Source organism: Rhinolophus sinicus, chromosome 16 (genome assembly GCF_057876585.1).
Source record: "Rhinolophus sinicus isolate RSI-liver-muscle chromosome 16, RSI-T2T, whole genome shotgun sequence".
Classification (NCBI taxonomy): Eukaryota; Metazoa; Chordata; class Mammalia; order Chiroptera; family Rhinolophidae; genus Rhinolophus; species Rhinolophus sinicus.
The window spans coordinates 136,818,605-136,829,092 of record NC_142516.1 but is presented as its reverse complement, the minus strand read 5'-3'; the positions used below and the strand labels follow the sequence as shown (position 1 = coordinate 136,829,092).

The following is a 10,488-nucleotide window of genomic DNA, read 5'->3' as shown; positions in this document are numbered from 1 at the left end:
GGTCTGCCAGCTTCTCACTCCTGGGTATTGATGGGATTTTTACTCAGTGCGGTGGAACTTATTTCCCCAAATTTCCCTCTGTTACTGTTGCCTCTAACTCCCTCCCTGTTTATCAGTTTTTCTTTGGAGTTCTTGGTTTTAAACAATAGCAACCTATCCTGGCTGACTGAAGAAGAGAAGGGAAATTATTGGGAGGCTCTGGAGAATGAGATGAGGCTCAGAACCAACAGAGAGAGGGTAACATGCAGAAAGCACATACCAGGCCCCGTGCATCACTGTTGTCACCTGTGCAGTGCCATTATCCCCACCACCGCATGCAGCTGCCCAGCATGGCACTGAATCATCGCTTCACCTCTGCACTAGTGAGCCAGGGTCACGGGCAGGAACGCCTTGTTGGTTGAGCTCTGGCCTCCTGCTGTCAGGGGCAAGGGATCCCACATGTTTATTCCTCCTAAATCGGTCACTGTACTTGGGGAAAAGGTAACTGATAAAATAAAAAATATCCTTATTTCCTGTCTGCGTCTTATTTCAGCCCTTTCCCCAGTGAACTGTAATGGTCCATCCATGTGCGTGGACTTCCCTGCCAAACGGAGAGCCCGTTGTCAGCATTCTTCTGCTTTGTATCCTGACCATCCCTGGCAGGAGACACACCCCCAGACGAGTGTGGTTAGACTGAATGACAGTCCTGTGTAGGGGGGCCCTTGGCAAGTGGGAGTTTGTCTGTGGTGTGGAGGGGCGGCCATGCAGATCTGCCTTTTACTCCTCGGGGTAGCACCTGTGATGTGCCTCTTGGAAGCAGCACAAGAGGTTTATCGAAATGCGTATTACATGGAAATGCTAGTTTCCAGGAAAACTTGATATGCTTAGAATTTTTCTAAATATTTCTTGTTTAATTAGCAAAAATTGCAAGAGGAACCACAGCTCTATTGCATTACAACCTATTAGTTCTAAGTTAGAACTTTGAGACTTTGGAGTGTTTCTTTGCAGCTGTTTTGTAAACGAGGTTGTGGGTCTATGTTGGTGTGGACTCCTGGTCTTACAGGCAGCACGGTGGTGAAGGGGGGGGTCTCTCGGGGCATCAGAATCACCTGGAGGATGAGGGCTGGGCCCTAGAATATGAGTAGTTCTGAGGCAGGGCTTGAGAATGCGTTTCTAACAAGTGCCCGAGTACAGGCAAGCTGCTGCTGGCCTGAGGAATCACATTTTGAGCATCAAGACTACAGCGCAAGTAGTGGTTTTCCTATGAGTCAAAGATTTCTCATACGTTACAGCAAAACCAAACCTGTCAGTTAAGATCAGATTTGACTGAAAGCAGTTGATACCGCGACTCAAACTGCTTACAAAGCAAGGAAGGCCCCGTCTCACCTAACAGAAGTCTACAAGGGGTTAGGGGCTTCAGGGCGAGTTGGTCCAGCAGCTCCACCACTGCAGTCAGGGGCCCAGGGTGGTTCCACCTCTGCATTGTGCATGCACATTTTGGCTCCGTTTGGAGGCTGACCGCCCTTAGGCCTGCCGTCTCTTTGGACTCACTGAGGTCATGCAGCCACAACTCGATCCATGACAACCACCCGGCACACGCTAGGAGCAGACTGGTTTGTGTCTGGGGGCTGCGCTGATCAGACCTGGCCTGAGCCATGTGGGCTTGGTGGGGGACGGGGTGGGCTGTGGGAGGGTGGGCTGCAGGCAGTGGTAGGTCCTGTTTGGAAGAAAGGAGACAGTGATGACTTGCCCACTTTTCAGTGGAGACAGAATATGAAGTGTCTGTTATTTCAAGCAATAGTTTTTGCGTGTAATATGGAATTGCTCCGTTTCATATTTTGGAGCAAGAAGATTGTGAAAACAATTTCGTGCTGAATTACTGACAAGCTAAGGTATAAAAAATGTAACTTTCTAAAAGTCATTTCTTTGAGGATCTGATGAAAGCTAACATAGACCATTCCATAGAAAAATATTTGATATGCTCACTCATAATATCGTGACACTAATTTACGGAACCCACGGATGACACGAAGAACAACAGTGTCACGATAGCCCCCAGCATGGGTTTCTGCTTAAGAATTCCTGATGAAGAGGATCTGGTTATGCCATTTATGACCCGGAGGGTTTGATGAAGACCGTGACTTTATAGGGGGTTTCCGTTCCTTTTATGTGAGAGGAAGGGTGTGACCCTGTGAAGTTAGGGAAGCGTCTGCTTTGCTCACACTGTACGCTTGATCCTTAGAAAAGTACCTGCCACACAGAGGCATTCAGTGAAAATTTGATGAATGGATAAATGTGCAAAGGTAACAATAACTGTCTCTTCAAAGAGCTGTCATCAGGAAAAATGTAAGAAACTTCATAAATATGAGATTCTATTATTTCAACTTAAGTAAGCTAGGATTTCTTAATGATATGATCCTTTCCAGTGGAAATATGGATTTATTATAAAGATAGGTGTATTATTTGTGAAAAAGCATAGGTGACTTTTTGAGAGTGGATGGCATTGAGTTGGCCTGTCATAACCTAAGCTGTTTCTGTCCCCCATCTCTCTCTCTTGCTGATATTTAGAGCAGATGCAGAAAGTGTTTGGGAAAGAAGTACTGGATTATTCTTTGAATTTCTGTCAGGGAAAATCTGATTTGTTAGTTCACATGCCTGACAACATAATCCTACAGATCTTTTCTTGATTTGGATGACATTGGGCAGCCATCAAACACTTGCAAAAGATTCCAAAAGATAAGGCCTTAAAATATATTTTACTTGTAAATATTGCACAAAATTTCAAATAGAGAGGGAGTCATTTAGAATTTTAATTATTTTTGCCCCAATCCAATGTTTGTCATCATATGAAGTTAAGATTTTCAGTAACGATGCCATAACCCACCGATCTCCTCAAGTCAAACTCCTGGAGGCCTTGATTCTTTCTGTGTCCTTACCTCCCACATCCAATCCATCACTCAGTCCTGTCAGTTCTCCCTTCAAAATATATGCTGATTCTGCGGCCTCATTCAAGCAGCCTTCCCTGGACTATAGCCAGAGCCTACTAACCAGAGGCCCAGGTTCTCCTCTTGGCACCCATAATCTGTCATGTGTGGATCAATTGGAATGACAGGGAAAATAAATCAAACCTGTCACTCTCTCAATGGTGTCTCGGTGTCCCACAAATAAAATCCAAACTTCTTACCCACCAGCTCCACCTGGTGTGTCCACCGGCCTCTCCAGCCACACTGCTCCTTGTCCACCATGTGTTAACCCTACAAGCACACATCCTGCTCCTACAGGCCCAAAGCGCCAGCTTCTAGCCCCTGCCTTTGGAAGTTCCCTCTACTTCCAACCTTAGCACAGCTGGTCTCAGCTCAAATACGGGCCTTACTCGCTATCCCATCATCCATTTCATGACCTTTGTGGCACTTACCACGTATGGAAATGTTCTGGCTTGAAGCTCGATGATTTCTGCATGTGTTTACCATAGGCAGCCCCACTAGAAAGGCAGGTACCTGAGGGCAGAGGCCTCGTGCATCCTATTTATGTTCTGTCCCCAGGCCCAGGATCAGAGTCGGTACCCAGTCAACATGCGATGAATAAAACTGAGCAAATGCGTCCTTAGTGCATCTTAATAAGTATTTACTTTAGTGATTAAAAATCCTTTGAGCCACACGTTAAATCCACTATTATAAAATAAAAACTTCATTATTAGACAAATGAAGAATATTTCAATAATGTTGACCTTTCTTACTAATTTACTCAACAAACATTTACTAAATACCTAAACTTGTCCAAGCAATGTACTGTGTGCTGGGACTACAAAGACAAAAATACAGTTCTGATGGGGAGCGGGGAGACAAAATGAGAAGAGAGTTTATGTAGAGGGAGATGGACAAATAAGAAGATAAATTATGAACAGTGTAATGTCTATTCTACAATTCTTCACGGGTGAGCACAGACGGGGCCTTGGGGGGAGGCCTGGCACTCAGTGGAGTCAGATAGGAAAGGAGACACTACAGATATCTTTGGGAGTTACAATGAAAGTGTCTGATGACAGAAAAAGGTGTCTCATGTCTACTGTTTACTTTTGGGGGACTGCTCCTAGGAGATAACCATTTCTAAAATACGCCACTTGCAGGTAAAGGCCTGTTTCAAACCGGGTTCTATGATCTGGCTGGGTTTATCTTGTTTGCTTGGCTTGCTTGGGAGGCTTGTTATTTTTTTTTTTTTTGATAGCAGCAGCAAGATAACCTTCTACTTAAGTCAAGCATCTGATTTCTGTGACTGCTCTTTGCAAAGATGACGGACTTCAACTTTGAGACATAATGCTCCTTCCCGATGCAGCCAGGCACAGAGCACTCAAATATCTTCTCTCCTGTTCATTCACCATAGCTTTGAAACAAACGAATTCACTGATAACTCAGGTGCGCTCCATCGACAGACGCTCAGAATGTTTTCCCAAGCCTCCATCTTGCCATCCTTTTCTCAAAACTAAGAAATAGTCTACATTTCTACCAAGCCTGTCACAAGTGTCAATTTTTTATGATAATCATGAAAAGAGGAAATAAATACATACTCTATAAATACATGCCTTAATAAAGTAAAGAAAAGAAATGAGCAAAACACACCAATAAGTTCTCTTGTCTTTGCCTCTTGGTCTCCCGGAAGAGTTTCAGGATTGGCACTAGTTTTCTCTTCCTCCACACAGTAAGTTTCTAAAAACTTCTTATATTCTACATCTGTAAATTTATAAAGAAAATACATACATTCTTCCCCATATATGGGAGAGAACTCACAATTGATCAGTATATTTAACTCAGTAGCTCCATAATCCATCCTTTGAGAAAGGACTCACCATCTTCAATGCTTCCTGTTTTGGCATCTTTTTTCTTTAGCTTCCTTTTGGCTATCTTCTGGAATGGAGCCAACTCTACCACTGCAGGGTATTCTAGGCCTATCACAGGGAACAATTCCAAAAACCATTTTGAAATTCTACTATATTCATTTTGGAAAAAAAAAAAGATCTATTAATAGCTAATTTAAGGATTGAGCATAGCAATGATAATGTTACTGTTTAAACTATAATTTAATTATACTTTCAAGCCACTGTAACCTTAGCATGTCAAAGTCATGATTTAAATAAAGGAGAAGTCATTATGCATTAAACAACATAATTCATGTGGTAGTGGTGGTTACATGACTGAATACAGTCACAATTCACCAAACTGAACATGTTAAAAGGGTGAATTGACCATATACAATTTATACCTCAGATCTCTCTCAAACCAAGAGTTTATCATGAAATATCTTTATATAGATTTCTTAATCACATTTAAAAATTATAAATTTTAAAAGGTTAATTTTATTATGAATCTTATATGAGTTCAAGGAAACTACTTTACTTAGAAGTGACACTTGGCTTAAAGAGTGGGCTTCAGAGTATATATAACATTCAGGTAATATTTGCTTTACATAGAAAATTTTAAAATTAAAGTCATTAGAAACTCATTTTGTTTTTATGTGGGGGAAAACATAAACATAGAAATGATCGCTAAGACAATCTGCTATATGCTTAATCATCAGTCAGAACACTCTACCTTGACTCTAAACTCACTGAGCACTCACTTTTTGTCCTGTCAGGAAGCACCAGGTGACTATGATTTTGTATCTCTTGTTTTTCTGGGAGACACATGCTACAACACTGAGGTGAACCTAGTGGACATTATGCTAAGTGAAATAAGCCAGGCACAAAAAAGACAAGTACCGTATGATTCCACTTCTGTGGGGTATCTAGAGTAGTCAAGTTCATAGAAACAAGGTAGAAGAGTGATTTCCAGGGGCTGGGGAGAGGGAGAAATGAGGACTATTTCTGTAGCAAGTATAGAGTTTCAGTTTCATAAGATGAAAAGAGTTCTGGAGAGTGGTTGCACAACAATATGAATATACTTAACACTACTGACCTGTACACTTAAAAGGGAATAAGATGATAAATTCATGTTATATGTATTTTACCACAATTATTTTTTTTTTAAAAAAAGAAAACAGGCACTCAAATGAATTACAGAAAAAGTGAGCATTCCACACAAATGTCAAATAATTCAAGCATTAAACTTGCTTTTAGTCATAGGAAAAATCTCTTGGCCTCAGCCTAGTCACTCTTTAACCATCTTTTCTAGTTTGTGACCCCTCAGTGGAGGGGAAGGAAACACTTATCAGTAGTGGGGTTGGGGTAGAGTAGGAAGAGTTTGGTTTCAGAGGGATTTATAGAAAATAATACGCTATTAAAAGTGTACAGACTTGATAGCAGCAAACACACCAGCTGACAGTCTCACAGGATAGGTGGAAAAGCACAAAAAAAATCAAAGCAGAACCCAAAAAGAGAATTGGAAACATTTAGTGTAGAGGTAAATTACATTGTCTCACAGACAATGCTGTTTACAGGATCAAAACTGATGTTTATTACTACAGTGTCCTCCCCCCATGATGTCATCCTGAAATTGTGTAATTATGAAGCATACTCTGTTTAGGAAGGCGTTAATATAAGTGAATAGTATATTTTAGAAAATTTCTTTAAAGCATGGCTAAAATAATTTAGTTTTGGGAAATAAAAAAATAAAGTTCACTGATCCAGAAAACTCATTTAAATGAAAAACTTCACTCTCTGATGATAATACATAAATAGGTTGTCACTATTACAAAGAATTGCTGGAACTCCTTGGTTTATATATAATTTTAATTTTTTAATGTAAGCACACAATCACAGTAACAGTCAAAATTTATAAAATAATTTTAGATTATTATCTGAGAACTTCTTAATTAAAACCCACAAGCTTCCAGCAAAACTTAATGTACTTAGAGATTATCACAAGGAGTTTAAAACGCCAATGACCCAACCTTTATTGTCAATGAAGATCTAGTCATCAAAATTATCTCTAAAAAGAAGGGTCTCTTCAAGATTTCTAAAATTAATGTATGCTCTTGAATAGAGATGAGGATAAAGACTGTAATAAGAGATAACAGTGAAAATGATTAGTGACAAATATAAGACTTCTTTAATTTTGCTATTTTTTCCCTTGTCTGGATATAACAAACTACTTCAGATAAAACCTTTAAGCCAGAGAATCACCTCTCCACACATCTCAACAATCTGGATATTCTTGAGCAAAAACCCCCAAAACAAACAAACAAAACATTAATTGAGATCTCTTTAATGATTTGGGAGAAACACTTTAGGTCACTTTCTCTACTGTACAAATAAGGGTTACAATACTGGTCCTTAGAGGTTGAAAACCAAAGGCAAGGTTATTCAAAGGTCATACCTAATCATGCATCATGGCTGCAATACAACCTAGTTGCGATTCATTCATAGAAGAAAATGTTATACTGTAAAATAGTCTTTACTGATTTAAAGAACACTTTTAGGTTTTTAAGATGATTTACTGTAGCACATGTTACAGCCTCTGCAGAAGACCTAAGACTTTTGTCTGCTATCTCACAGCTAACAGTTTCCCTCACTGGCAGTAACTTTCAACCCCATTTCACAGATGAGAACACTGAGGCCCAGAGAAATTAGGTACTTGTAGAGAGTGCAGATAGTTAAAAGGTGGAACTAGGATTCCAATCTGAGTCACTCTATGAGTCCAGCATCTGTCCTCCTTTAACTGTACCAATTTTCCTAAACTTTAGTCATTTGAAAATCATCTTCATGTTTTTTAAAACCATATCTATATTTACCTGTTAGTGGTATTTTTAGTTGAATGGACTTGACACCTTTTACTTAAATGTACTTATTCAGAAGGAAAGTTTATATGGCTACCATAAATGAGAACTCATGATATTGAAGACAAAAAGAATAATAATGATAATAAAGAGAATAATACAAATATAGTGAAAATCACTAAATCACTGATGAACTGTCACCTGTTGAAGGTCTAACCTGAGGTTGGCTCTCTCTGTTAATGAAGAGAGATTTGGAAGTAAGAAGTTTTGTCAGGTCATCTAACTACAAAGCTGTAAAAGGGAATTTAAAAAGATACAACTTGAGAGGGGTAGTGTGGGGTCTGGGTGTTAGTGATGGTAGGCAGTACAAGGGGCTTCTAGGGTCTGGAATATTCTGTTTCTTTATCTGGTGTTAAGTTACATGGGCATGTTCATTTGTGAAAATTCATGGGTTATATACCTATTTTTTATTTACTTTCCTTTGTTATATCTCAATACAGTTTACTTTAAAAAACCTCTGTGAAATAAGGTTTGTTGATATCCAAAATACATAAAGTAACTAATATGTTGTTAGTTGGCATGTGTTTCTTTTTAGACTATGGTGGTGCTAGTGGAGGCATATTTTAAATCTATTTTACAGGAATTTAATGATCTGCCTACTTAGAAATAACTGGCAGAAATAAAGATCTGCATTGATTTCTGGGTACATGTGGGAAATAAGATGGAAGTGGAGATGGCTTCTATTATCTGTAATAATTTGCCAGCAAACGACAACACCTATCAGCTTCTTAATGTTGGTAAACAGCTGCTCACCTGAGATCTGCAGTAAAGAACTCAAAGTAATCGTGTGCAGGCAGCGGGTGTAGCTGCTCTTCCAGCTGCTCTTTGGTGAGGCTGGGAGGAAGGCGCCGGATCACCACCTGGGGAAAGGAGGCTGGCTGGGTTTTGTTTCACTCTTACTGTACTAACCTTCAATTATTTCAATATCTAGTGACCTGTGTTTATGCTCAGAGAAAATCTAAACCAGGAGTCCATAGAAACACATATTTTATGAACATTTAAGAAGTGTATATGAAGTTGTCTCCCTAATAAGACATGTGTCCATCTGACACCCTACAAAATCTTTACAACATTATTGATTATATCCCCCAAACTGTCTTTCATATCCCTGTGACTATATTGTAGTTACCAATTTGTGCTTTCTAAACCCCTCCCCTTCTCTGTCATTCCAACCCCCCTCCCATCTAGCAACCATCAGTTTTTCCTCTATATCTCTGATACTACCGTGTTTCCCCGAAAATAAGACCAGGTCTTATATTAATTTTTGCTCCAAAAGATGCATTAGGGCTTATGTTCAGGGGATGCCATCCTGAAAAATGCTAGGGCTTATTTTCCGGTGAGGTCTTAGTTTTGTGGAAACATTGTATTTCTGTTTACTTTGCTCATTTATTCAGTTCTTTAGATTCCACATGTAAGTGAGATCATATGGTATTTGTCTTTCTCCAATTGACTTATTTCACTTTGCATAATGTTCTCTATCTAGGTCCATCCATATCGTTGCAAATGGTAAGATTTCATTCTTCTTTATAGCCGAGTAATGCTCCATTGTATAAATGTACGACAGGTGAAAAATAAATAATAATAATAATAATAATAATAATAATAATAAATACATACGAGTACATAGAAAACATGGCTGTCAAAAGGGTAATGGGGGTTGAAAAACTGAAAAGACATCAGTGAGGTCAGAAAAGGCTGAGCATAACAGTTCTTTTTCATGCAATCATGTCATTACTACCAGACAACTCTTGGCATGACGCTTAGTATCTGTGCCCCGGTGAAAAATAATACCTCTTATCCTCTCCCGGGCAGTATGGACAGCTACTGCCCAGCGCTGGCGAGCCCAGCCTCTCAGCCCCAACGGGATACCTGTACAGGTTGAAAAGACATTTCTTTCTCCCCAAACCGGAAAAACCGCGTCAGCGGGCGCAGAAAATCCAGTATCTGCTGGAACCACGCGCTCGCCACCCCGCTGCGCGGCCGCTGTCCGCGGTGCTGAAGCGGACGCCCTCCTTTTGCCCCACCCAGCATCTCACCATTCTTCGCCCCCCCCTCCGTCCCGTCCCGCTCGCCCCTCCGCCCACCACGCCTCTTTCCTCGCTCCGTCCCTGCCCAGTTCAGGACCATCCCTTTTTCGTGATGTTTGTCTGCATCGCCCGCTCCTCGCCACTCTCCACTTTGCCGAGGACCCTCCTCCTTATGCGAGGTGTGTCTGCATTGCCCGGTCCTCACCCCGCCCCGCCCCACCTTTCTGAAGTGAGGTTTGCATGTACCGCCCAGCCCCGACCTCGCTCAGGACTATCCCTCCTCCTCGCGAGGTTGCCTGCGCTACCCCCACAGCCTGAGGACGAGACTGGAGGCGCCTCGGGCTCTCGCGGCGGCGAATCACCGTGGAAGTGGGCTTCCACGGCTCACGGCTTCTCCCTCCCTCTCGGATCTTGTGCAGCAGGGGCCACCCCGGGGCCTCTGGGCCCCGGCTCCCATCGCATCCAGTACCCGCGGCAGATCCACCGCCTCCCCTCGCCTTGGCCCAGACTTCGCGAGAACTAGGCCCGAGGTTGCCCCCAGTGTCACCCCTTCCCTCACCCCCACCCCCTCAGATCAGTTGCCGCCTGTTCCCCACCCCCCCATGAAACTGCTGGTTCTGCATCTCCATCCCCCGCAGCCTATGACTTTCGATGCTGCCACCTTTCACCGCACGGGAGACACACGGGGTCAGGGGGCTTGCCGCAGGCTCCGGACCCT

The 10,488-nt window shown here is 41.8% G+C and overlaps 1 pseudogene; it reads right to left on the bottom strand.

Moving 5' to 3' along the window:
• Window positions 1–3,190: 3,190 nt before the first annotated feature.
• On the bottom strand, window positions 3,191–10,232 carry LOC109443300 (regulator of nonsense transcripts 3A-like; annotated as a pseudogene).
• Between the last annotated feature and the right edge of the window lie 256 nt (window positions 10,233–10,488).